The sequence below is a fragment of the Canis lupus genome, chromosome 4 (genome assembly GCF_048164855.1).
Source record: "Canis lupus baileyi chromosome 4, mCanLup2.hap1, whole genome shotgun sequence".
NCBI lineage: Eukaryota > Metazoa > Chordata > Mammalia > Carnivora > Canidae > Canis > Canis lupus.
The window spans coordinates 69,868,935-69,896,931 of NC_132841.1; the positions used below are offsets into that span (position 1 = coordinate 69,868,935).

At 36.6% G+C, this 27,997-nt stretch overlaps 2 long non-coding RNA genes across 2 annotated transcripts in view; one reads left to right on the forward strand and one right to left on the reverse strand.

Annotated features, from left to right (window-relative positions):
- Positions 1 to 1,708: 1,708 nt before the first annotated feature.
- The window catches only part of LOC140631623 (uncharacterized), a 116,967-nt gene continuing 90,678 nt past the window's right edge, over positions 1,709 to 27,997 (reverse strand). The window contains exons 3-5 of the long non-coding RNA XR_012029149.1: positions 24,440 to 24,501; positions 5,088 to 5,374; positions 1,709 to 3,982 (exon numbers count right to left, since the gene is read on the reverse strand). This is a non-coding gene — a long non-coding RNA (uncharacterized lncRNA). The remainder of the gene's footprint in view (positions 3,983 to 5,087; positions 5,375 to 24,439; positions 24,502 to 27,997) is intronic.
- On the forward strand, positions 9,188 to 12,120 carry LOC140631622 (uncharacterized). Its single transcript, XR_012029148.1, has 3 exons — positions 9,188 to 9,365; positions 10,891 to 11,037; positions 11,743 to 12,120. It is a non-coding gene; the product is annotated as an uncharacterized lncRNA (long non-coding RNA).

The following is a 27,997-nucleotide window of genomic DNA, read 5'->3' on the forward strand; positions in this document are numbered from 1 at the left end:
TTTGAAGTGAGTGGTCTTAGAAGGAAGAACAACTCAAATCCTTGTGGTCACTGCTGCGATCAACTACTTTCTAAGACATACTCCGCCCTCAAATAGGACACTGTCATCGTATTTATGGCTAAAACTGAATGACTGAAATGCTCAGGTTTCAGCCAGTGGAAGAGAGAAGAGAGAGCAGAAGTATCTCTATGGGCTTTCGGCTCCAGCCAGGAAGTGACACTTATCAGTTCTGTTCACATAACACTTTTGAGAACTTGGCCACAGCGGATTGCAAGGGGGCTGGGACATGTAGTTTCCAGCTAGGTAACCAAGTTCTCAGCTTCAACTCTATTACTATGAAGCTCTATCACACCGACAATGAATTGGGAAAAAAAGGGTCTCTTTCAACCTCTTCTCTACCTAAATAGAATCCCCTTTCATTCTTAGACCGTGCAACTTCTACATTGCTTCTAATCTCTAATGTAATCTTTTGGGAGCATATGTACAGAGCTCCTACTTCAATTCTCTACTATCTAGCTATGTGACTTTGCACAAGTTACTCTGGAGTCTCAGTTGCCTTATATTTAAAATAAGCTTTATTAAAATACTCATAAAATAAAATTTGTGTAGAAGCACTTGGAATAATGGCTGACACATGCTCAGCATCTAGTAAATGTGTCCTATTGTAGTTGTAGTCATTGGATAACCTTTGTTCATTGTAATGGCAGGGGACAGTCACTGATTAGAAGGTACTACTAATACTTGTTGTTGGAGTCAACCTGAGATCTGGATTCCCACAGGAATGAGATCCTAAGAAGAACGTTCACTTTACTGTATTTCCACCTGGTTGCTCCCCACCCAAGTCTCCAGCACTCTGGGCACATTTGTTGTATGACATAATGGATTTGGGCAGGAGAACCTTTCTGTACCTTCACGTGTCCTTGGAGCCTGATTTTTGCAGTTTTGCTCCTTTCTGCCTCTAACAACTCCTACCCAGAGGTTCTAAAGATGCTTGGTGCAAGTCATATATATGATTCTCTGCAGGTGTCTGTTGGGTCTGCTTGTGACAGGAGAGGACCTCAATTTGGCTTGGTTAGCCCCTGACCACCTCACAGAGGTCTGTGATCAGAGACATCCCAAAGCAGGCCTGTGCAGGCAACTTCACCGTAGGCTTATGCAAGCCTCACAAACTCAGTTCGGCTCCAGATGGGCTCCTTTCTTGCCTAATCTCTAATGAGGTGGGGTGGATTTCATCTCAGTTGCTTAGGGAACAGGCATCCTCAGTGAAGGGGAGCCCAACTGAAAAGTTTCCCAGCCTGTATGATTTCACAATCTGGTAGGTGGAAACAATCTTGTGCTTTTGCTCCCTGAGTTTGATAAGCATATTACCACTGCCTTCATTCAACAAACTCACTAGAACTGCACAGTCTAATATACTAGTCATTAGCCACAAGTGCTACTGAGCTCTTCAAATGTGGCTCGTCTTAGCTGAGATGTGCTGAAATTTTATATATACACTGAGTCTCAAAGACTTGTATCATGTGAAGAAAATGTTTAAATATTACTAAATAGTGTTTTAAATAGATTATGTGAAAGAATCTTTTGGAAACATTGAATCAAATAAAATACATTATTAAAATTAATTTCATTTGCTTTTTATTTTTACTTTATTGAAAAAAAATGTAGCTACTAGGAAATTTAAAATTAACATGAAGTTCATATTGTATTTTCCTTTGGACAGAACTGAAATAGATACTATGGACCAAGGCCAAGCCAAATAGGGATATAAATTTTAATTCTGTTTATCTTCTAGCAAAATTGAACATAATTCCAAGTAGGCAGGTGTTTATTTTTTCAGAGCCAGTATATAGTAGATATGTAATTTGCCAATGCAAGATAAATTGTGTAGACTTTTGACCACCACAGCTGACCATAGAAGCTTTATGCTTTATTGTTGTTGATTAAAGTTTAAAGAAGAAACATTGACAGTCAGTGTTACCTGGTACTGTGTAAATTGTAGTTAAATTCTATAAATTTCAAATAACATCCATTTACATAAGAATGACTCAAACAAGATGACTTGGGTGATTCGATAAACTGCAAAGACTGCAAATTAGAAATGAGGAGATACACCATTTCAATATTAACTGTCAGAACATGAATTTTTAAAATACTCCTATCGTATACTTCTATGTTTAATCAGAAGTAAAGTTAGTAGTGACAAGTAGTGACTTATCTAAGCAAGTCTTAGGAGGATTCTAATTAGCTGAGGATATTTCTTTCTAGTTACAGTCTCTTTATATTTTGATTGATAGAATAATTACATTGTTAAATTATGGGTGGAGGAATTTGGTGCATAGGAATCTGGTTCTGAACTGAATTCTATTAGATGTAAAGAGGTGTTTACTAGCAAGCTTATTTCTTAAAGATTAAACAGTTGTAGTATCATTCTGTCAACTTTTAGAAACTTGATTTTCGGTTGTTTGTATGTCTGTGTACATCAGGATACAATCATTGATGTATTTCTAGTAAGGGCTTTATTATGGTTGTATGACTGTATGAAATAGCAGAAGCTGATTAGCAGGCATTGTGAGGCCACTGTCTGTGTGTCTGATGCTCAAGATGGAAGTTCGCATGGATAAGGGAAGATGGTGTGAAGTGGAGGAGAACAGGAACAAGCTGGCACTCATAAGCATCGGTTCTTACTGTCGTTTACTTTGATGGCAGAGGTTTCCTGCAGAAGCCAGTCCCTTCATTGTGGAGCTACACACACACACACACACACACACATGCACACACACAAGTTGGAAAAGCAAGAGGAGAATTTAGTATGATGCAGAGCTGTTGCAGGCCCGGCTCCTGACTCACACCAATGAGGTGAACCAGAGGATGAGTGACAGTTTGTATGATCTGTACCAATGGTGACTGCTTTACTTCTACCCTCCAAATCAAAGTGGCTCTTGGCTCACCATCAGTGGAAAGATCCAGGGAAGGAAAGTCAGGGAAATGTAGTTCAACCTAGGCAAGTGGAAGTAATACAAAGCCACTATTGTGTCTTTTCAGGTGTGTCTTTTAAAATGCATTTCAATCTGTCCTCCATGCATATCTTTCTCCCCTCCACAGCAGGTGCATGTTTTGAACATGTCGGCATTATCTCCTTGGTGTATTTCTCTTTGTTTCTATCTTTTTGGCCCACTTTTTGTTTTGTTTTGCTTTTTGTTTTCCTGTTCTCGGATTCTACCTTTTCTTTCCTGCAGCTTTGCCTCTTGGCCTCTTGCCTATTTGTCTCATTCTGTTCCTTTATGATCAAGAGACTAAATTGCTTTTTACAATTTTTTTTTTACTCCATTTAGTGAATATATTTTTACAGTCTCTTCTTAAATTCAAATACAGGGCAATTTAGATTTATTTCTAGAAAAAAAATAAAGCAACTTCAAAAAAAGTTGATTGTCCCTAGATTAATGTTTTCTGTGAGTTAATAGTCCTGGTAGAAATAGTCCGATCAATATTGAAAGTAATCGATGCCAAGCTTTAATGGGTATCTCAAAGCAGCTCTGACAGCTGCCATGCATCACCTCTTGCCACTGCAGCATTTGACCAATACTCCATCTGATTTTTAAAGAGTACTCACCACCTCATTTCACTGTTCTGCAATTTTTATGTTAGAGAATGCCTCAGGGAGTCAGGAGAGGTAGCCTGGGATCTCTAGAAAGTATTCTTTTCCAATATTTTTTCTAGAGGCCTTTTGAAACCATCATCCATTTGCAACAATTACCAAATTCGTAAACATACAATTGCCTAAGTAGATGTTATTATTTTTTCACACTCCCATGTGGACCAGATGACTGGGACATTTTTCTTCTGTAGCCTAAATGTGTGGGAGTTTGATTTTGGAAGAAGGGTCATTTTGAAAGTGCCAATCATTGCTTAGTGTGGTGCTGAGGGCATTGATGAAGAGGAAAGACTTGTACAAGCTGGAGAACAGCACAGAGCAGCAGGGTACCTGGGTAGAAAAAAATAAATGTCAGGGAATAGGCAAGATGGGAGAGCGCAAACAAATTTTTTTGTGCGTTTTAGCTTAATAAGGACAGGCCCTCTACTGCTATGTATCTTCAAAAACTCTCACATCTAAAACCTGTAATCAGTGAGATGGATCTGGGTCTTGCCTCTGTGTGTAGGTTCAGGCCCTCTCGAGTCAGAAGGGGTAAGGGAGACTTCAGTTCAGGATGAGGATCGTTCATGACAGCTGGGCTTCTGTCTCAGGTACACCTAAACTGCACACACATACCCACTCACAAAACCATACCCACAAAAAGGGATGAGTTATAGTTATTATACTGATATCTGACATTGCTACAGAATTTCAGAACTTACAGATAATTTACTATTTCAGAATGCAGAGAATAAGAAGTCAGTGACCACAATTAGGAAAGAGTGTGGAGACAGTCGATAGGAAAGAACAAGGAGATAAACAGGGAAGACATGCTCAGGGATGGGGAGTACCTAGAAAGTAAGAAACAGAGAGTAAAGTTAATTGAGGGAACTTTTTACCTTATCACAAATCTAATCAACCAATGACAAGTTTCCTGCGAATGCCCCTAAGCGTCTTGAAAAGAGATGAAGCAGATTGGAGAGTACTGAGATTTCACAGTCTAGACTACAAAATTAATTGAGAACATTTGGGAAAAAAATATTTCTAGATTTCAGAAAAGGACAGCTATGCAGACTGCTCTTACTAAGCCCATGTGAATTGTTGAAAAACAAACTTCGAGCTTTGCAGGGTTTTGGAATGCTGATGAAGGCGCACAAGTGTTTCAAACAGCTCTTTGGCCATGGAGAAACAGAGCTGGACAATTAGTGGGCTGTCACCACACTGAGCATTCAGGATCTTGGTGGAGTTAATCAGTTTAAGCAACCCAGGGACCTCTGATGCGTGGTTATGTATGTAGAAACAAGAATAGCCCCAACTGACCTCAATGACATAGCAGTCATATGACTCCAGCTCAACTGCCCTGTAAAGTCTGAGCAAACAACACTGTGGATCCCCCCATCACCCAAACACACACTGCCCCAGAAAGCTGACATCAAAGGAGAAAAATAACCATTACCTGTTCTCTCAAAGAATTGACATCACTTAATTCCTCTGGACTCATTCTTGTGTAGATTAAAAGCCTCCCCCGCCCACCACAGTGTGTGGTAGTTCTATGAAAATTAGGATGATGTTGATTTTAGCAAGGAAGCTGTTCTCTCTTCTCTAGGGTTGTCCTATTCATTGCTATTCTCTTCAGTGCCCCTCTCCAGGCATCCTTGACAAGCAGAATTGGAGTATTTGGAACAATAGACTTCAAGAGACTCCTCTCACATTTGCTGTGACCTTCTCTGTCTGTGGGTTTCCCTATGCAAAAGAGAAAAAAATAAATAAAACACATGCTTTCAGTTCTCACTGTACCCTTTAATGTAGGCGTTGTGACTGGGCTGTCTTCAGCATGAGGTGATCAAGCTGTGTCGTGTATGAGTCTACTTGAGTTTTGACAATATGACAGAAACAAATTTGATAGCTTTTGTAAGAACTCAGCTTTTCTTTTTTGTAATAAGCACATGTTTCTTTTCTTCAAAATGACTAGCAGACTGGTTCAACATTTTGGAGGCCTCCAAAACATGAAAGTAAAGCTTTATTCAAATGTGAGGAATTTTGAAGAGCTTTAGATGTGTTTCTTACAAGTCAGTAATTCCATTAGAGAAAAAGGTACCAGTGCACAGCTTGTCAATAAGAATATGTGGATGATTGTTGGGAGGGCATGGAAAAGGTGGGGGTATGCAGAAGTTGTAACACAAAGATGAACTAGCAAAATGAGAGCTTCTCTGTCATGGCTGGGAAGGGTCTGGGTCCAGGCAGTATGATAGAAAATCAGGATGCTGCCCATTGATTGTCCCTGCAGGAATGTACAAAAATCAGGTCTTATGAAACTTGGGGATCTGAAGACCCAGTCCAGGAGGTAAACTTAGCCTTTCACCCTAGTGAGCCAGGGTCAGAAAGTTGGTAGGGCCAACAGGGTGGAGATGGTGTCACAATCATATCGGCTTCAGTTAGAGAGTCCCAGAAAGGAGCTCACAGTGGAATTCAGCTTTATACTGAATTGCTTAGGACAGACACCTAGGAGGTTTAAAATGGGTTTCACTATATAGTATGGAGGTTCCTTAAAAGGTTAAAAACAAAACAAAAAACAAAAAACAAAAACAAAACAAAAAAAAAAAAGTTAAAAACAGAGCTACCCTCCAGCAATTGCACTACTAAGTATTTATCCAAAGGACATAAACATAGTGATTCAAAGCGGCACTCCAATGTTTATAGCAGCAATATCCACAGTAGCCAAAATATGGAAAGAGCCTAGTTGTCTATTGACAGAAGAATGTACAAAGAAGATGTGGCATATATATACAAAGGAATATTACTCAGCTATCAGAAAGAATGAAATCTTGCCATTTGTAATGACGTGGATGGAACTAGAGGGTATCAAGTTAAGCAAAATAAATCAGAGAAAGACAAACACCATATGATTTCACTCATGTGGAATTTAACAGGGAACATAGGGGAAGGGAAGGAAAAATAAAATAAGATGAAAATTGAGAGGGAGGAAACCATAAGAGATGCTGAACTCTAGGAAACAAACTGCGGGTTGTTGGAGGGGGGATAGGGTAATTGGGTGATGGGCATTAAGGAGGGTGCTTGATGTAATGAGCACTGGGTGTTGAATGCAACTGATGAATCACTAAATTCTACCTCTAAAACTAATAAAAAATGAATTTTGGTATATAGGAAGAGGACATGATTCCTTTGGAATCACACATTATGCTGTGTCTTCATAAATGCTTGATTAGATCATGTCTACAGGCAAAATTCTTTTCAGTGAAATCTACAAAGGAGAGTAAAAAATGGCAGCAATATTATTTTTCCTTCATCTCTTTATATTCATGATGCTAAGGGACAATATATAATTAACTTTAATCTGGTATGACTGTTTGGGGACCAAACATTATTTCAAGGATAGGCCTTATTTGGATTTGGTTTATGTGTTCAATCTTGTAGTGTACAGTTTAGGGAGGAGATACAAAAGTAAACTGAGTAGGCATATTGTCATGGATCATGGATAACTTATTTTGCCATGTTATCCATGATCATTTTCCTGTTGTTTCTTTTTTCTTATAATTATGCTCATTAGAGAGATTCTGAAAATTACAGAATATAATTTAAAAGTCATATTACCAATAGTTTCACCACAAGAGGCCATTGCTATTAACATTAGGAGATACTGCTTTGTAGCTGTTTTCTTGGGCTCTGCAAATCATAGAGTATACTATTAACAAATTTTTTAAATTTTAAAATGGGCACAATCCTTATGTACCCATAATAAAGAGGACTGAAATAAGGCAGTACTGATTTTTAGTTATTTTTAAAGTACACCAAACTTGTCTGTGCTGTCTCTAGTATTTTCAGCTTTACCCTCCTGACTTTCCTTATATGGTGGTGTTTTGTCCATATTTCCCATTATATCACATAAGCTATTGTGCCTTCATTTGGTTTGTTCCTTTGTAGAGAACCCTCCACCTCTAATCCCTACTCCAGTCCCAACCTCTAGTAACATATACATATTCAAACAGGGATTTTATAATACCCAGAACCCCTTGACGTCAAAACTTTGCACATCTGATTCAGTAATGATTGAGGTAGATTGAGAGTCTCCAAATCCTACGATGTTGTATTTAATGTCCTTAGCTGGGACTCCATAAGGGATGATTAGAAAATATTCACAACATTGGTGCTTCAGAGAGAGGCTCCATTCCTCTTTCCCCTTTAGAATTCACTAAGCCCTTAATTTAGAACTTGCTTATGAAGATACCCTATTTCTGTTTAGGAATGTGTGTATTTTCTCTTATTTCTCTTCTGTGAGCACCATTTTGCCATCTAGCTGTGTCTCTATGCCCCAGTCCAGTGAAGAATTTATCTGGTGATAGGAAGAAGGTTTAACCTACAAATCTAGACGTTCAGCCTTGATTCCTCTCTTTCTTGCATGTGCCCACCTTACATGCTCATATACACATGCTCTTCTAATCCATCAGCAAGTTCAATCAACTATAATTCAAAACACATCTATAATTCAGCATAGTTTTCTCTATCCACTATCGACTCTCCTTGTCCAAGCTCCTGTCAGGAACAATTGTGAAAGACTTTGAAATGAGCAAAAAATATCACCAGATGTTTAGTCTAACAGATTTTTTCCTAGTTATCTGTGCCTTTTATAGTTTTTGAGCTATTTTACAACTCTTTTAAATTGTAGAAAACTGACAGTAATGCATATGATTCTTATTCATACCGATACAATTGGTTGTTGCCCTGTGGATATTGGCCAGTTTTGCATCTATTGCATTTGAAATCAATTCCAGCATTGCAGATTGGTAATATATGTGCATTCTTTGACTTCTCCTTTGAATTAGTTGTAACACCTTACTGGTTTCTTTATTAATGAATGAATTAAATACCACCTTTGACAAATGTTCATTTTGTGTTTGTATGAGAGTCATGGTCTTATCTTAAACATTATTCTTGAACACTATTTTCAGTTTCTCTCTGGATTATATCAGTCTTCTAACTTGTTTGATTATTTTCTTCTGTTCTCCTTTAGACATTTTTCCATAGAGCAACTTGAATGATCTTTTCAAAAATTAAAATTGTGCCATCTTGCTTCTCAGCTGAAAAATTTTCAAAGGCTTCTTATTGTTCTTGTAATAAAATCTGAACTCCATAGCATGGTTTACAAAACCCTAAAGGATTGGGAATTTATAACCTCTCCAACCTAATCTTATGTCCTTCCCCTGATTTGTCACCATAGTTCAGTTATACCAGCTCTTTCTCTCCCTGAAATTTATCAAAACTTTTTCTACCTCAGGACCTTTGCACTTGCCTATCTCTGCCATGTTTTATCTCAGACATTTGCCTGGTTGACTCAGTGTCATTGCTTAGGTATCAGCTACTTTTTCAGATTCCTCTGAAACCTTTTGGTCTCATTTTCTTCCTCAGATAAGCTTTCCCTAGTTCATCTTTAAAAAATTGTCACTTTCATTTACTACTTACTTTGTCCTATTTATTGTAATCCACATTGAGCTTACTTATTCCTTTATCTCATCTATATTTGACATCCCTGCTAGAAAGAAGACTCAATGAATGGATGAATGTGTGGTCATACTATCTGCTTAATGCTAGATATATTTCATATAGTAAAGAATATCTGTTGAATAAATGAAAAATATGGGCCATGAATTACCAGAGGAGGAAGAAGTCCTTGAATTTCAGAGAAGAGACCTGGGGAGAGATGGCTGAGAAAACAGAGGTAAGTTCTAGATAAATGTTAATCAGAAAGATGGTGTGTTCCATGATGGCCAGTAAACCAGGTGTAGGTGTAGATATATCCAGGAATAGGAACATGTAAAGGTACAGTGCTCAGATATGAGTATGACAGTCTTTGGAAGAATAGATAATCCATCTTTTATCTACTTGTTAGTCGTATATATTTAGTGTAAAGTGCTAGCCCTTGTTGTTTTGGGACTTTGATAGAAATTCAGTAATTACCCCCAATCTCACCAATGTAGTAAGTTTATTATCTGTGTTTTTAGAACATTATTATTATGCAATTAATGCTAGATGAGTATAGACTGAGTGAGTGAATACTTTGTATGTGAATACAGTTAACAGAGAGAGGGATAAAGAAGATGCTTTGATATACTAAAGACAATTGAACTGATACGGGGTGATAAAATGTTGTTCTGAGAGTAGTTTGAATAACAAGAGCTCATTGTCCACCAATCTTTCTTTTATTCCAAGTCCTTCATGATCTTATTCTCTTCTTCAGTTGCCTTTCATCTTCTTCTTTTAAAAAAAGATTTATTAATTTATTTGAGAAAGAGAGAGCACATGTGAGTATGGGAGGGGCAAGAAGGAGAGAATCTTCAAGCAGACTCCCCACTGAACTTGGAGCCCCATGTGGGATGATCTGACAATCCACAAGATCGTGATCTGAGCCGAAACCAAGAGTCAACGCTTAACCAATGGAACCACCCAGATGCCCCATCTTTCATCTTCTAATCACTTTACTTATCTCTATTGCTCTCCCAGTTTTTCAGTACATTTTACTTTTTATTGTCATTTCTCTACTGTCTTCACCTTCTCCAGAAAATTGTTATGAAAGGGTCAGAAAGCCCCAAGTATCTCACTCAGTCCATTGAGATTTTTGAGAACATATACATTAAGGACCCTAAGTTGATGATGTTAGTGATGCTGGTATTTTAATGTTTTTTAAAAATATATTTTATTTATTTATTTGAGAGAAAGCATGAATGGGGTGAAGGGCAACAGGAGAAGCAGACTCCCCGCTGAGCAGGGAACCCAATGCAGGGCTCAATTCAGGAATATGACCCAAGCCAAAGGGAGATGCTCAGCCAACTGAGCCACCCAGGTGCCCTGATATGTTAATGTTTAATGAAACATCATTAGAACATCAAAACATCCAGACTATGAAAATTGAGCAATAATAACCATGAAATTATGATCACAGCTAATGGAAGAGATGTGATGTCTCTACTTGGAGACCCCAGAAAGTAGAGCCTGACCAAAAACTTAAGTCCTTGTACTTTACTGGGGGAGTGACATCCAAGGAGGTAGAGAGAGGGCTAGGTAAACAGAGAAGGAAGGAGAGCAGAACAAGAATGCTTTATGCAGTTGACCAGTGCTACAGATGACTAGTTGTTTGAGCTTCCAGGTCCACCTAAAGAAGCCTATGAAATGAATTTCAAGATTACCCATATAGGGAAATAAAAGAAAAAGCAAATCCATCAGCTTACATTCCCCTTTTGTCATAGGTTCACTCATGGGATGATAATTTTTCAGCATCTTCAAGTTGTGCATCAAGTTTGTGAACATCAAGAGGACTCCGATGGGGCTCACTATTACAATGCCATTTAAAAAGCTTCTGGGCAGAAAGAAGTGATGTGTTTTGCAGGTTTGAGGTGAGGCACCAAAAGGTTGCACTGGTATGTAAGTCTAGGTGGTTAGAGTAACAGACAGGGGAGACCAAAAGGACTTAAAGGAGTGTAAAGAAATGTTTAAAATACAAGTAAGTAGCAACATTAAAAAAAAGGAAAGGAGAGACAGAAGACAGAGAACAATTAACCAGCTAAGTGAACCTTATAGAATGCAATCCATCCCTTGCAACTTCAGACCCTTCAATTGTGAAATGATGGAACCAATGTTTGGCTGAACAGTGTAATCATGCAATGATCTTTAGAAACACTAATGCTTAGGTCCCACTCTCAGATATTCTGCTTTAATTTGTCTCTAGTGCAACCCAAGCACTGGAATCAAAAACAAAAAATTGCCTAAGTGATTCTCATATGTAGGCAAGATTGAAAATCTTCATTTAGAGCCTCTAAGGGCTCATTCAGTTCTAATGTGTTATTATTGTATCTTTTATCTGCTATTTTAAAAACTTCTATTCTTCTTCTCCTTCTTCTTCTTCTTCCCCTTATTCTTCTTCTTCTTCTTCTTCTTCTTCTTCTTCTTCTTCTTCTCCTCCTCCTCCTCCTCCTCCTCCTCCTCCTCCTCCTCCTCCTCCTCCTCCTCCTCCTCCTCCTTCTTCTTCTTCTTCTTCTTCTTCTTCTTCTTCTTCTTCTTCTTCTTCTTCTTCTTCTTCTTCTTCTTCTTCTTTTGAATAGGCTCCCCACCAAGCATGGAGCCTGATGCAGGGCTTGAACTCAAGACCCTGAGATCAACACCTGAGCTGAGACTGAAGGTCAGACAACTAACCAAATGAGCAACCCAGGTGTCCCTGTAAAAATTTCTAAGGAAAAATATTCTCTAACCACATTCAGCCAGATGTGTTTTATAATAACTTTCAAATTCAGCAAACTTATATTCCTCCTTTTAAGAACCATATCTCAGTTAAGCAGATGATTCTGGATTCCTCAATTTTAGGTAAACTATAAGTTAAATTAATTATTTCAATGGGCCTTTGATTAATATGTTTTTGTTTCTCTGGAATAACTCTGTTGCAATTTCTATTGGCTTCACAGTATAGTTCCTCAGAAAATCTGTCTGGTGATCTTCCCTCTTGCCAAATTCTTCTGGAGAAATTGCTGACTGGAAACTCTTTTTTCCTATTTTGCAATAATTGGACTGATTTTCAGTTACTTGTCTCTGAAAATATGAAATACTAAGTAGATATAAAAATTTTTAAAATATAAAATAGATGTAAGGTATAAAGAATGAAAATGTAAAAAAAAAAAAAAAAAAAAAAAAAAGAAAAAGCCCATGCATCCACTACCCACTTTAGAAACAAAGAAGTAAACCAAAATTCTCTGTGGGTATGCCCTGGCATTATAATTTATTCTATTATGATCACTCAAAGGTAGCCTCCCCTGTGAATGTTGTGTATGTGGGTGATTGAGAGAGAGAGAGAGAGAGAGAGAGAGAGAGAGAGGCAGAGAGAGAAACAGAGACCAAGATGGAGAAGAACAGGGAGTAGGGGTGGGGCAGAAGGTCAACTGCATGAGGCATTTATGACCACTACTAAAACTTATGTACACAAATTTTCCCACCTTTTAGATAGAACTCAATTACATAGTCCCAGCTAGATGGCAGTATGCCCAGTATGAAAATAAAATGGTTTGCAAAAACATGACATATTCTCTGCTATACCATATAATACTTTGATGAACATTCAAATTGCTTTCCTTTATTACAATTGAACTGTTATAGATATTCTTTAATAAGTCTTTCAGAATTTCTCAGAGACAGTAGCTTTTGAACATTTTTTTGCCATAACTCTGTAAGAAATGTATTTTACGTTATCTCCTAATATAAATGTATACACATATAAAAACTTGAAACTGGAGGGAGTTTTCACCAAGAAATAGTTATCCATTATTCTTTAAACAAATTCACCAACTTAGAGTTCTCAATTTCTGTTGCTTTTAACTTCTCTAAACTTGAATACTGATTCTCCCTGAGCAGAAAGAACCAAAGGCTAATCCTGAGATGTTACATTACTTTCTTTTAGATTCGTTAAACTTTTCAATTATAAGTTTCCCATGAAAAACAGCCTACTTATTTCTGAAAACTGGGTTTGTTCCACATTTCTCTTTTTACCAAGATCATTTGATCTTTTCCCCAAATCCAGGTGGGGGCTATGAATGAACCAATCTAAGTGAAGGACTTCACTCAGGTCTCACGGGACAACATTGATTTCATGACCACAGCCTGTTTTATTATTAGGTTTGGAATTTTTTTCTCAATTTTGTCGGTGGGTAGGAGAAATACCATATTGCATTAATCTGACTTTCTTGTGGAAAGCATAAAGTGAACTTTTTATTTTCTGAATGTTTGTGGACCACTGAATATGTATGTGGATGTATTTATATGTATATGTTTTTAATTATATATTTCTTATAAAGTCCTTTGCCTCTTCCTTTTTTATTAAGTGCTTATATTATTCATATTTGATGAGCTTTTAATATAAATTTAACCATTAATATTTAAATGTAAAAAATAGGTATGTTTAAGTTTATGTGCAGTTTCACTATATATAATATATAACATATATGAGTACATTTCTTCCTTTTCTAATGACCAGGAGAGGACTATAATTTAAAATTATTAATGGGGAAGTAGTAGGAAGATCACTTGGGGAAAAAAGTGAAATTGGATGCTGAGACAAATTATGAAGTTTTTGGATTAATCCATACAAAAAGGTAGTAAAATATGAAATATAGAAAAGAGGAAATATTAGAAGCTTCAACTGAGTATTTTCCAAGAATTTTTGGCAGTTAATTTACTGCCCATAAGAGATGTTACCAATGTCGATTGTTGGTTATTGTGTCTGTTGCCTGGGAGGAAGGCGCTGCCAAAAAGACAAATGAGAGTTGGTATAAGGAGCAGTTTTATGGAGGAAATGATCAACTTGGGAGATTTAAAAAGTATAAAGAAGTAGAAAAAATTCCCATAACCCTAAAGGGCAACTGATACTAAGATTTTAACATTATCCTTTTAGACTACTCAGAATATACTTTACAGAGCTATTATTTTAAGTACAATTGTAAAAACCATTTTTATACTTAATATGAGCATATCCTCATGTTAATAAGTTTTTTTATAAATAGCTATTTACATATGTGTAGAATAGTCTAATATAAGTGTACTATTTCTTTAATTTTGGACAATTTGATTCCAAATTGGAATTTGGAATCAAATTATGGACTAATTTTGGGCTTCAATTTACCATTATTTTTTTAAGAAATTGGCATAATCTGAGATATCTTTATGTATAATCTTTAATTAAATTTTTTGATTATTACTTAGAGTCTCAAACATGTTACTATTGCAACAACTATATTTGTTTTGCTATGTGGCTTCTACTCTCAGAAGAATTAGGCCAATGTATATTCCCTCAACACAGTGTATCAGAATACCTGCTTACTATACCTTCCTCTATGCTGAACACTTGCATTAAAACAAATGGACAAAAGCAAGAAAAGAAACCTGCTAATTCAACATGGTGAAGAACAAAATATCAGCATTACATTGTTGCCTTTTTATTTACTTTTTTGTCTATTCAAATACTCTGAGTCTTTAAAATTGTATGTATGTGTGCATATGTGTATGATATGCATGTGTAAAAATTGTTTGTTTTGACTATTTATTGAGACAGTATTTTAAAATCTGTTTATAAGTGTTTTATATATATCAAAGATTTCTTTTTTCACTTTAATTCACTTTTATTTTATTTTTTTGCAAATACATTTTCCCATTTGTCATTAAAGAGATTCCTGTTTCACTGTGGTGATTTTATGGAATTTCTTAATGTATTTAAAATATTTACCAAGAAGTAAAATAGTACGAGGCTCAGGGGATTCTTGGGTCAATAAGTGGGCAATAGACATTTGAAGTCCATAGTAAAGGATGGGGACATTTAAAAAAAATAATTTTATTTATTTATTTGAGGGAGAGAGAGACAGAGACCATGTGTGAGAGACAGAGAGATCACAAGTTGTGGGAGGAAGGGTAGAGGGAGAAGCAGACTCCTTGCTGAGCAGGGAGCCTGATGTGGGACTCTATCCCAGGATCCCAGGATCATGACAAGAGCCAAAGGCAGATGCTTAACTGACTAAGCCACCCACACACCCAAGAATAGGAACATTTAAAATGGAAGGATACCAAGGATAAATGTTGTCTGTGGATTGCCTAGACTATGAGAGCACTTAATAAATATTTGTTGGCTAACCGCTTCGAACTCCTGCTTAGAATTTGTCCTACATCTGTCTCTCCTCCAGTCAAGATACAGTAATGAACTTCTTATGTTCAGTGAGGGCAAAGCATTTCTGTGATTTACAAGTAGGTACAAATTAGAAATCTTTCTGCTTCCATTTTTTGAGCCCCAATGGTTGCCAGGCCTAGATACACTTTGGTGGATCATGTTCTTAGTCGTAACAAAAGCCTACTAAAAAGTGCCTCTGCCACTTTTCTAGTGTTAAACCTTCCTGGCACAGTTGTGTCCTCATATAACACAGCAGCAGGAGGGGGAGCCACTGGCTTTTGAGGGTGGGCAATATTTTAATAGCTCCTGAGTAGATGGGACAAAGTGTGATGTCACCAAGAGACTTCTTGGTAAAGCCAGTAGTTGTGTCTTCTCTCCCACATCATACAGTTTTTGAAAGAGATGAAAGTTTGCCTCAGATGGTTTTATCTCTTTATAAACAGGAGGCTCCACTGTACTTGATGGCAAGGGTTGGTTAGTGTGATGAACCCAGTCTTATTGTACTGAGCATTCATTCTAGGATATGGACTAGAATTAATCTCCAGCCTCCTAAGATTATTGTGGTGGATGATTGCAAAAACGAACAAACAAACACCTAATTGTGTGAGATGAAAGTGATTTTTCTGGTATTTTTTCCATCTTCACAATTGATTATGCACCAAGAAAGGACTGTGAATGAACATTAAGGAGTGTACCTGAAGGGGTGTGTGCTCAGGGATGATCCACCCAACAGAATCTTAATTCCACTTTCCACTAACTGTAGTGACTTCAGGCAAGTTATCTTATCTCTTCAACCTACAATTCCTTCATTCTTAAAATAACCTTGAATCGTATTCCCTCCAGTATCAAAGCTCTTGCATCCTGGGCCTTGTTTTCTCAACCCTGGCTTCTGCAGATCCTTTATTCTTCTCTGAGTCTCTGGGTCCCACAGTCAGGGCACTTGACACTTTCTGGGTCTTTTGAATTCCTTGTACGGGCCTTGTAGTGTTGCCATGTCCCTAAGTATCTAGCCATTCCTCTTTGAATGCTGGACTTACGGTACCGGTGGTGTTGTATATAATGCACCAAGCTGTCGAGGGGACTATTCCTTCACAATATAGGCCGCTTTGTCTTCAGGTGCTCCTTTCTCTGTTGAGAGCTTTCCATGTGTCCCCAAACCCCTACAGATTTCAAAAGGGGCAAAGTGACCATGGTAGTATTTGTCCTCTGTGCTCTAACTCTTGTCTTCCTGAATCTTTCAATGTTGCTCTTGCGTCTCCTCCAGCCCAACTTTCCCCTTTGTTCCTGAAGCTTCTGTACATTTCTCCTGTGCCATAGCCCAAGATCTTTCTACCTATGTCTTCAGTTAATCAGACCTGCATCCAGACAACTAATTGTGGATAAAATCTAGAAAATCAGGAGTGTCTGGGTGGCTCAGTTGGTTTAGCTGCCTTCTGCTCAGGTCATGATCCTAGGGTCCTGGGATTGAGCCCCACATGGGGCTCCCTGCTCAGAGGGGAATCTGCTTCTCCTTCTCCCTCTGCCACTCCCCCTGCTTGTGCTCTCTCTCTCTCTCTTTCTCTCTCATTGTCAAATAAAAAATACTTTAAAAAATCCAGAAGACTCCATTATTTTCTTTGGTAATACCAAGTCTTCAAGTCTCTTCTTTGCTTTTAAATTTAAAATTTCTCTTTTAAAAGTTAAATCTGAATCTTAGCTCTTTGTCTTTGAATTCCTGCTATAACAACATTTATTGTCCTTAAAGTAAATGAATGCCTGACTAAAAAAAACTTGGTATAAAAAAAGACAAAAGAAAAAGGCAAATTGACATTATTCACTAATTTTCCTCATTGACCCTTCTTCATTATTATTATAACTTGAATGTCTATAATTACTTATTAATATATCAGATTTCAAATTTCAAATTTCAAAATTTAAATTTTATTTTATTTTTATTTAAATTCAACTAGCCAACATCATTAGTTCAGATGTAGTGTTCAGTAATTCATCAGTTGTGTATAACACTCAGTGTTTTATTTTATTATTTTAAAAAATTTTATTTTTAAATAATCTCTACCCCCCAACATGGGGCTCAAATTTACAACCCTGAGATCAAGAATCGCACATTCTAATGACTGCCAGGCAGGCACCCCTAAAACTTAAATTTTAAATGAAAATGGTAAAATTCTACTTGTCATTAATAAATGCACACTAGCTTTTTTTTTTTATTAACTTACTGTATCATTTTTGATTGGAAATACATCTGTACATCTGAACATAATTATTCTTTTTTGGATGAATAACCTTCCTGAAACTTTATTATTATTATTATTATTATGTTAGATTTACTGGCATATAATTTATAGAATCTAAAATTCAGCTATTTTAATTGTACAATCTATTGACTTTGGACAAATATATAGAATGGTGGAACTACCACTACAAACATGATGTAAAAACATTTCCATCACCCCAAAACATTTCCTCATGCTCCTTTGTAATCAGCACTCATATCCCAACCCCAATCCCTGCAACCATTGATCAGGTTTCTTTTAGTATAGTTAGCTTTTTCTAGAATTTCATGTAAATTAAACTGTACTTTATGAAGTCTTTTTTGTCTGGTTGATTTCAGATAGCATAATGCATTCGAAATCTATTCGTGAGTTGTAGGTGTCAATTGCTTCCTTTTTTATACTGTGTAGTGTTTAATTTAATGGATATATCACAATTTGATGAGTGTTTGGGTTATTTCCAGCTGTGGCAATCATAAACAAAGCTCCTGTGAATATTCAAGTATAAATTTTTGTGTGGAGAGATGTTTTCATTTTTCTTGGGTGACTCTATCAGAATAGGATTCCTGGGTTTTATAATGTTTTCTTTTTTTTTTTTTTAAAGGGCATTGACAGCCTGGCCTTTTTTTTTTTTTTTTTTTTTTTTTAATGATAGTCACAGAGAGAGAAAGAGAGAGAGGCAGAGACACAGGCAGAGGGAGAAGCAGGCTCCATGCACCGGGAGCCCGACGTGGGATTCGATCCCAGGTCTCCAGGATCGCGCCCTGGGTCGAAGGCAGGCGCCAAACCGCTGCGCCACCCAGGGATCCCGGATTCCTGGGTTTTATAGTAACTGATATTTAACTTTTTAAGGAACTACCAAACTATTTTTCAAATGGCTGTTTTTATTTTTAATTCCCACAAGTGACATGTGAGAGTTCCAGTCTCTCCGTATCCATACTAACACTTGACATTTTCAGTTATTTTAATTTAAGCCATCGGAGATGGTACATAGTGTCCTCTCATTGTGACTAGTGACTAAATGTGAAGCATCTTATCATGTGTTTATTTGCTTTTTATAATATTTATTAAAGATCTGTTTAAATCTTCTTTTACTGGGTTGTTTATCTTTGAATTACATTTTAAGTGTTCTATGCATAGTTTGGGTTCAAGTATTTTATTGGAGATATGTCCTGCAAAATATTTTCTCCCCATCTATGCCTTTCCTTTTCGTTTTCTTAACATGTCTTACAAAAAGCTAAAGTTTTTTTTTCTTAAAATGTTGGTAAGATCTAATTTGTCAAAAAAATTTTTTTTTCACTTTGTGATTGATTTGTGTGTGTGTGTGTGTGTGTGTGTGTAGCCTAAGAAATCTTTAACAAATTCAGGATCACAAAAATATTCTTCAATTTTTCTTCTAGTAGTTATATAGGTTTGGCTAATATAGTTAGCTCTTTGAGTTAAGTTGTGTATATATAAAGTTAGGGTTGAGTTTTTGTTTGTTTGCTTGCCCTGTTTCAGTTTTTTTCCACATGGATATTCAAATGTTTCTGGACCGTATGCTGAAAGGATTATCCTTTACCATAAAATTATCTTGGCATCTTTGTTGAAAATTAAATGTCTATATATGTGTTAGTCTATTTCTGCACTCTGTTTTCTGATCTCTTTATCACTATATGGTTATGATTATAGCACTATTATACTTGACTACTATAGATTTATAATAAGTCTTGAAATAATGCTGTCATTTAGTATAAATCCTCCAGCTTTGTTCTTCTTTTCAAAACTGCTTTGGCAATTCTAGATCTTTTGTATTTCCATATACATTTAGAATTAGCCCAAGAATTTCTCCAAAAAGCCTTGCTGAGACATCAATTGGGATTGTGTTGAATATTTAGATGAATTTGGGGGAAACTGACATATTTACACTATTGCATTTTTCTATTCGTAGATATGACTGTATTAGTCAGCTTGGCTGCCATAACAGAACACCACAGGCTAGGTGACTTAAACAACAGAAATGTATTTTCTCCCAGTTCTGGAAGCTCAAAGACCAACATCCAGGTACTGGCAGGTTTGGTTTTCAGTAATGCTTGGCTTATAGCCAGTCACCCTCTTGCTGTGTCTTCATATGGCCCTTCCTTTGTGCACATGTCTGGGGGTGGGCAGGAGGAGAAAGACAGAGAGAGAGAGAGAGAGAGAGAGAGGGAGAGAGAGAGAGAATGTTGTGTCTTCTTCTTCTTCTAAGACACCAGTCTTATTATATCAGGACCCTAGCTTAACAACCTGTCAAATTATTCAAACAAGCCAATCGCATCTTCCCATGGGAACCAGAGGTCACTCCACTCTCTGGCTTTTATTTCCTGGCCTCAGGAAATCTTTAAGGTAGGAAGCAGAAGTTGTTGGAATCCAAACTACTTGCCCATATTTTGTGAAGGCCTGAGTCATATAGTTGAAGAGACAGCTAGGATACAGGAGAATGGAATTGTTTGAAGACAGTTGGAGTTGAAAAAGAGACATTGCTTCTGTACCTACAGCTTTGAAGTTTATCTAGGGACTCCAAAACTTAGTCTAATGGCCAATCTTGGAAAATCTTCCATCCTATACTCTCTTAGTGTGACATGAAAACAGAGTTATTGATTTAGATGGACTATGAAGGCTTAGATCAGTATGGAGAAGAGACTACATCTTTTTCTGTAATTGTAATTTCCATTGGCCCAACTGAAGAAATGAAGGTCAAACTTAAATTGATTTAAGAAAAGTAAAAAGATTTACATTTCTTGAATATATGAGTTTATGGTTTATATTTTCTAAAATTGCTAGATTGTTACACATGCACGGACCAACTAATGAATAAGTAGTTACTGGCCATTAAGTCAAAGTCTTACAGTTCTATAGAAATGATAAAAGAAAACTTTGGTGCCACCAAAATAAGGGATTATGTATCCATTTACCCTTTCTCAGTGGATACAGGTGTGGGAATTAATGTGTGACCATCCACAACTATTTATAGCAACAAATAGACTAGGATATTATAAGGTGAAACCCCAGACCCCTATAATGTGGGATCTAGTTTTGGTGATGCATAGAGTATCTGTTACCACAGGTATTGTTTTCTTTATAAGTACGAAAATTTCTTTGTTTCAAATGACAGGTGATTGGAAGTATTATTTTTATTTTTGGCAAAGGCTTGTAAGGCCTAGGCAGAGAAAATGTTTTGGATACCCAGTTCAGAACCTAATCACCACAGAAGTCAAGTCTGTCACTCAACATATAGAGTTACTGTTCTTTACTATTTTGAGATGCTTCTTTCTTGGTCTTGAAAAATCTTCTCAAACAGAAAAAAAAAATTCGCTAAACAATTATAAAATGCCTAATAAGATCATAACAGGGTTTTTTCTAGGGCTTCTATCTTTGGTGGCTACCTTTTCCATATGACAATTAAATACTATATTATCCAAAGAGAAAACTGTACTAGAATTTTAGATTTTAAATCCATTATGAAATTTGTCACAGAATAAGTTTCAAGTATTAGCATTGATTTGGTGCATTGCCTTCTGTCTTTTACTATAAATATGTTTTGTAATTTTGGTGAATAGGAAAGGTCACTCACACTCTCCACCATCCCCTATCCCTCCATCACCTCGCATAAAATAACATTTTTATGCTCCTTGAAGTTTTTCCAGGTTTTAGTCTCATCAAATTGTAATCTTTGATAATCTTCATACAAGTATGAATAAAATGTAATGATTAGGCCAATCTAAGTGTCATATTTGGTAGGTATTTCATTGATTTCTAAGTTTAAAAAAAGTTTGTTTCTAGAAAATTTTAAATGCATAAACCCTGCAAGTCAAAATGTTTTTATGGCTTGAGGATAATTTAGAGTTTGTAGTTGTAGTAAAATGAATACTGGATGATAAGTCAGAAGGCTTAGATTTCTGTCCTGGTTTCAATAATTGCTAGCAATGTGATCTGTTGTTTTTTGAAATTCTTTCTTTTTTCTCTTTCTTTCTTTCTTTCTTTCTTTCTTTCTTTCTTTCTTTCTTTCTTTCTTTCTTCTTTCTTTCTTTCTTTTTCTTTCTTCTTTCTTTCTTTCTCTTTCTTTCTTCTTTCTTTCTTTCTCTTTCTTTCTTCTTTCTTTCTTTCTTTCTTTCTTTCTTTCTTTCTTTCTTTCTTTCTTTCTTTCCTTTTCTTTCTTTCTTCTTTCTTCTTTCTCTTAAGATCATTTATTTTAGAGAGAGTGAGCATGAGTAGGAGAGACAGAGGGAGATGAAAAGAGACTCTCAAGCAGACTCCATGATGAGTGCAAAGACTGATGGTGGGCTGAATCTGGCAACCTTGAGATTGTAATTTGAGCAGAATGCTTAACTTATTGCACCACCTAGGCATCCCTTTTTTTTTGTTTTTATGTTTGTTTGTTTTTAAGATTTTACTTATTTGAGAGAGCACTTGCGCGCGCACGCGCGCACACACACACACACACACACACACACACACACGAGGGGGGGAGGGGCAGAGAGAGAGAGAGAGAGAGAGAGAGAAACAGATTCTCCACTGAGCAAGGAGCCTGACATGGGGCTTGATCACAGGACCCTGAGATTATGACTTGAGCCCAAGGCAGATGCTTAACCAACTGAGTCACCCAGGCATCCCCCTCTTTTTTTGTTAAATTGAAGTACAGTTGACACACGATGATACATTAATATCAGGTGTACAACACAGTTGTTCAACATCTCTATGCATTATGCTATGCTCACCACAAGTAGCTACCACCTGTCACCATACAACATTGTTTTAATACCACTGACTATATTCCCTATGCTGTGCATAACTTTTATCTCTATAACTTATGCATTCCATAACTGGAAGCCTATATCTCCTACTGCCCTTCACCCATTTTCCCATCCTTTCACTTCCTATCAATGCAATCTTAAGTATATTTTCTATGAGCTTCATTTTTTGTATTTGTACAATGGAAATTCAATCCTTGCTTCTCTAATCTCACACTTTATTGTGAGAATCCAAGAAGATAATGAATGTGAAGATGTTTTGTATTGAGTGAAATGTTCTATAGATTTGGGTTATTATCTGCTACAGAGCTGTCCTTTCATAGACAAGGAAAGCAAAGCCCAGTTTTTTAGTCATTCAAGGTCAAAGAAACAACTCTGAGAAATAGAAAGTTTTAATACAATAATTCTGAAGCACTCTGATAAGCCTTCTGGATTTTCTCTATTCTAGATTGTATATTCTTGCCCCATACCCAGATCTGTTAATGTAAAAAGTAAGTAAAAGACAGATCATTTCTACAGTGGTTAAGTATATCTTCCATTCCATGATTGCTTCTAGCTATCCACTTGCAGCTAAAAAAAGAATGAATTTTGAGGGGCATATGTGATTTTTAGTTGCAAGCATAAACACACTTATTCCCTAGGCTCCCTGAATATAGCAAAGTCATGTCAGGTCTCGGTAAACTATGGGAGATGCCATTGCTGTGACTTCATGTAATCTTTAAGAGGTTTCCTTTTTGTTTACTTTGTTTAGGAGAGGAGGATCTCTCTCAACTCTTTTTACTGTTAAATCTATACTACTTAGAACACTACCTTGCATATGATAGGGTTCAATGGATATTTGTTAAATAAATGCTTTTATAATGAGAACTCAAATGAGTTACTAATAGTCATTTGTGTGTATTTGGAAAGAATGTGGTTGGTAGATTTAAATTTATTGTGTATCAAACATTTTATAAATGATACTGGGATATGTGTAGGAAAAAAAAAACCCATTCTTGGAGTTTCCTTTTTGATATCTAGGCAGGTGGGAGATGGAGTGGGGAGAGCACTGAGAGCAAAGAACAATGAGAATTCAAGTTTTACAGAGAAAAGGAGCAAAACTTTACTCTGTAGCCTCAGGTAGCAATGGATTCTTGAGCGTAGAATGTATTGGGACATGTCAATATCATAATTGGCAATAGAAAAAAATTATAGGAGATCATTTCTGAGATAAGATATTTAGACAAAAAAAAACCATACTAAAGATATAAAGACAACGTAGAGAGGGGCACATGAGGAATTCTAAAAAGAAAAAAAAATAGTTTCCCAAATGTGTGTGTGTATAAATAAATGTGTTTATATATATATATATATAATCATATACATGCGCACCAATTATGTGTGTGCATGTATATAGCAAATGTATTTTATTCTCTATTTGAACTTTCCATCAATATGCAAAGGCAAAGCAATATTAAGTTACTTTCTTGGTTTCATGTTTTTCAGGAAGGAACAGGGGTTTAGCTGATAACGAATGTGTATGGCCTTTGAAATCAAATTCTGTGGGGATCCCTGGGTGGCTCAGCGGTTGAGCACCTGCCTTCGGCCCAGGGCCTGACCCTGGAGTCCTGGGATTGAGTCCCACATCAGGCTCCCTGCATGGAGCTGCCTTCTCCCTCTGCCTGTGTCTCTTCTTCTTCTCTCTCTCTGTATCTCACATGAATAAATAAAACCTTTTGAAATCAAATTCTGGTTCAGCTGTTTAACCTCTTAGAAACTCAGTCACCTCATCTTTAAAATGCAGATAATAATAATGAGATTTGTTGAGATACTTAAATATGTAACTACCCAGCCTAGTGGCTTGACATGTGATCTTCCCTGAGTGTCCCTTGGTGGGGATGCAAAAGCAATATATGATGTGGATCCCTTAACAATATTTTGGGGGAGCCAAGATGTATTCATGTGACACAAAGAACAATAGGTAAATGGTAAGATGTTAAACTAAATCATAGGCAAACACTATACAGTACAAAGAAAAGATTCTATGACCAGGTGAGGAAGGACAGTGACTGATCTTACTTACCAGTCAGTGAAAAGAAATGGGACTGCCAGGCGTGGGCAATCTTTCTGGGAAATCTGCTGCTTCTGTAGAAGAACAAGGGAGCAGTTTTCACACGACTCATTGACACGGTCTCTGTACCACACTTAAATAAGATAAATTATTATGTTAACTAGAGACTGGATACTTTGAGAAAGGATATATTTATTTCCAAAGAGATTTTTTTTTAATTCTCTGAGGTTTTAAGAATGTAAATTTGCTCAATCTCGGATTTCTTGAATTTTACCTAATTTGGGAAGAGGGATTTATAAGGTATCATAAGATTAAGATATCCCAGTAGAGAAGAGAGCAAATCAAACATAATCCTAGAGAAATAATTTCCTGTTTTAATCTTCGTTTTGCTCTTTCCCCACCCCCTTGGGAAACTTTGCTATGCTAAAAATGTAATTAAAATGAAAAATATGACTTTTGTATTTTGTTAGCTTCCTATCTCTGCTATAAAAATACTTGAATATATCATCAGACCAACCACTCCAAGGAGGTATCATGCTGCTTCTTAGGGAAAATTGCAGCTGCTAGATAGTCTGTGTTTTGAGGGGATATTAAGAGATATGAAAGGACTGAACAGTTTTGAAAACACTTTGTTAAGAGTCTGAGATCTGACAAATTATACAGAGACTCAAAGCACTGAGATCCCATTATTGGGAAAAATTGAAGTGTGCATATGTGGACCTTCTCTGCCAATCTAGGCTAGTTTTTGGAATACGTGTTTTTATGCTTCAAGCAATAAAAAACATGGAAAGCAATAGTAATGGGAAGAAAATATACATAGTTTCTACTCACATAACTTTTATTTCACACCTTTTCCTTTAAACTGAATCAGGTATAAAACTGTTTTAGAGCTGAAACAGTGTGTCTGCGAGTCAGCTTTTCATAGGGTATTGTAACAGGATCCTGTGTACCTCACAAAATCACGGATATAGGATACAGATACCACACACACACACACACACACACACAGAGTTATTCAAAATGTCAGGCGACCCATATAAACAGATATTTCTGGTTGGGGGATCATCATTTAACCTGATGGTATCACAACTCTATTTTGTAATCTGGATCCAAATGCAAATCATGGAAGTGTCAACACTGTTAATATTCTGGTGGTAGATGAGTTGGCAGTCTGGGCATCTGGTTAGCTTAGAGAGAAGCTAACAGCTATACTTCTCGTTTAGTGGGTGCAACTTGACTTGCCACAGGGCTGGCAGGCATTTTTAAAGCTGGGTTACTTTCATAACAAATACCAGATGCCAGCTAGATTTGTAAACATGAGCCAGGTTTCAAATAAATCTGGTTGAACTTAAATATTAATGTGCCCTACTGGAAACTCTGTGTTCTACTCATATAGCTTTCCAAAGCTTCACACATGCAGTTTAAGGAATGAATTCCTGAGGCTCCAGGGTGGGGAGGTGGAGTGAGAGCTGGGGGTAGCGGTTGCCAGTGTGTGATTTACAAGGAATGGAGTTGGTTTCTAAAGGCCAAAGAGGCTGGAGGGCAAAGAAGGAGCACTTCTGTTTCATTGGGGTGTGCGGGTGTGGGGAAGACTTTGTGATACTGAAGGACCATTATGATGAAACCAGGAGGCTTTATGTCCTGTTTCTCTCAATGCCAAGTAATAGTGGACTGAAACTAGGAGATGTGAGTTGGAGACTTTTCTTTTTTATGAATGATATGAACTCTTCACTTTCTGGGCCTTAGTGTTTGTAGTTATCATGTACAAGTGAGTATAGTAATATTTCCTACTGTACATATAATTCAAGAATTGTAAGAGTAAATCGAAATACAACTGTGAAGTTTTGTTACTCTAATGGTTCTCTGGAAAGCTCTAGAGACACCATCATATTCTCTACAAATATCTTCTTGCTTCTATTGTTATATATATTTTGAAGTATGTTTTGGAATTTATTTGACTTTAAATTTTTAGCAAAATGAGATAATGCATGATCTCATTATTGAACTTAAGTACACGCATCCTGTGCTTGTTTTTTATATATGAAAATCATTGAATGGACATGTGAAGTCAGAATTCTACTGCACAAGGAATGACATTTATATTTATATTTATAAATAAAATCTTTCATAAAATGGTACAGTAAGTATTGCATACATGAGTTAGTATTTAAAGACAACTAAATCATGGTTACATTTTGATCTCACATGTTGTGGTTGGCTGACTTTGAGAAAGTCATTTTGCTACTACTGGCCTCAGTCTCCATATCCATACAATGGGGCTATGTTTCAAGGTTAGGAAGACATATGCATGTTAACTATTTAGTACAGTTCCTGGCTCATAGAGAGCACAATATTAATGTCAGCTATTAATACTGAATATTATTTAGAAAGTTTTCTGCTAAGCTTTAAAAAATTGAGCTTATTGAATAAAATTAAATAAATATATAATCAGCATGATTACTTTGGCACAAAGATAAAGGAAATTGATAAACATTTAAAGGAATGTTTATCAATTCTCTTTGTCTATTCTGTTTAACACTATACTCCAAGATTTACAAAGATGAGTAAAGTATAGTCAATATATGAAAAAGTTCATGTGCTGGGGATGCACAGTATGACCAATGACTTTACAGTTTAACTAGTCATCTGATGGAGCAGTCATGGAATTTCAGGGAAGAGACATTTGCATCTGAGTCAACCTCATTATGAGGCAAGGATAGGAGTTAAGTCTCCAGAGAGATTTCTTAGATGAGAAGATGCTTAAGCTGAGTCTCAGTGGTAGTAAAGGAAAGGAGACGATTTCCAGGCAGAGAAACAGGATTGGCCAAGTTGCAGTGGCCTGGAAAAGTCTGGCAAGTTCATCAAAATGAGTAGGTGTCAGACTGTCTTGTAGGAAATATTGCTTTGGGAATGTGATGAAAGAATGCACTATCCAGGAAAAGAGACACAGAAGAGGATGTGGGTTCTGCCTTGAAGGCCGACCTTTGACAAAGTGATTGGGATCATGAATGAATGAATGAAAGAATGGAGGGGAGGAGCATGGACAGAAGTAAACCAACAAAACAAAACAAAGTTCAGATAAAGATGTTGCTGCGATCCAGATGATGATATAAACTAAGTTGGTGGCAGAAGTAGAAACAAGTGGAGGAATGAGAGAGAGAGGGATCAAGGTGGAAGAACCAACTGTCATATGAGAAAGAACATGGGATAAAAGACGAGTCATAGATTTCAGCCTTGGTCAACTCAGAGCAAAATAACCTGTTCCTTAACATCCTTCAGGGAACTTTTTTTTTTTTTCCTGATTTCTTCTCATCTCTGTAATTGGCTTAGTGCCTAAATCTTTCAAAAGGTATTATGTTTCAGAGCAATTTCCCAGAAAATAAGCATCACCAAGTATCAGATTTAGAAATCCGAGCAACACCTTACTTCATCCATCCACTCTCAGTGACTTTGGTGATCTTCCCTGCACATTAAATTCAATTGGATAATTTGTTTTATGTAAAGTACACCCAAACCAAATGTGATGTTTGGGGTAAAAACACATTTAAAAAAAAAATACTAAGCCTGAAT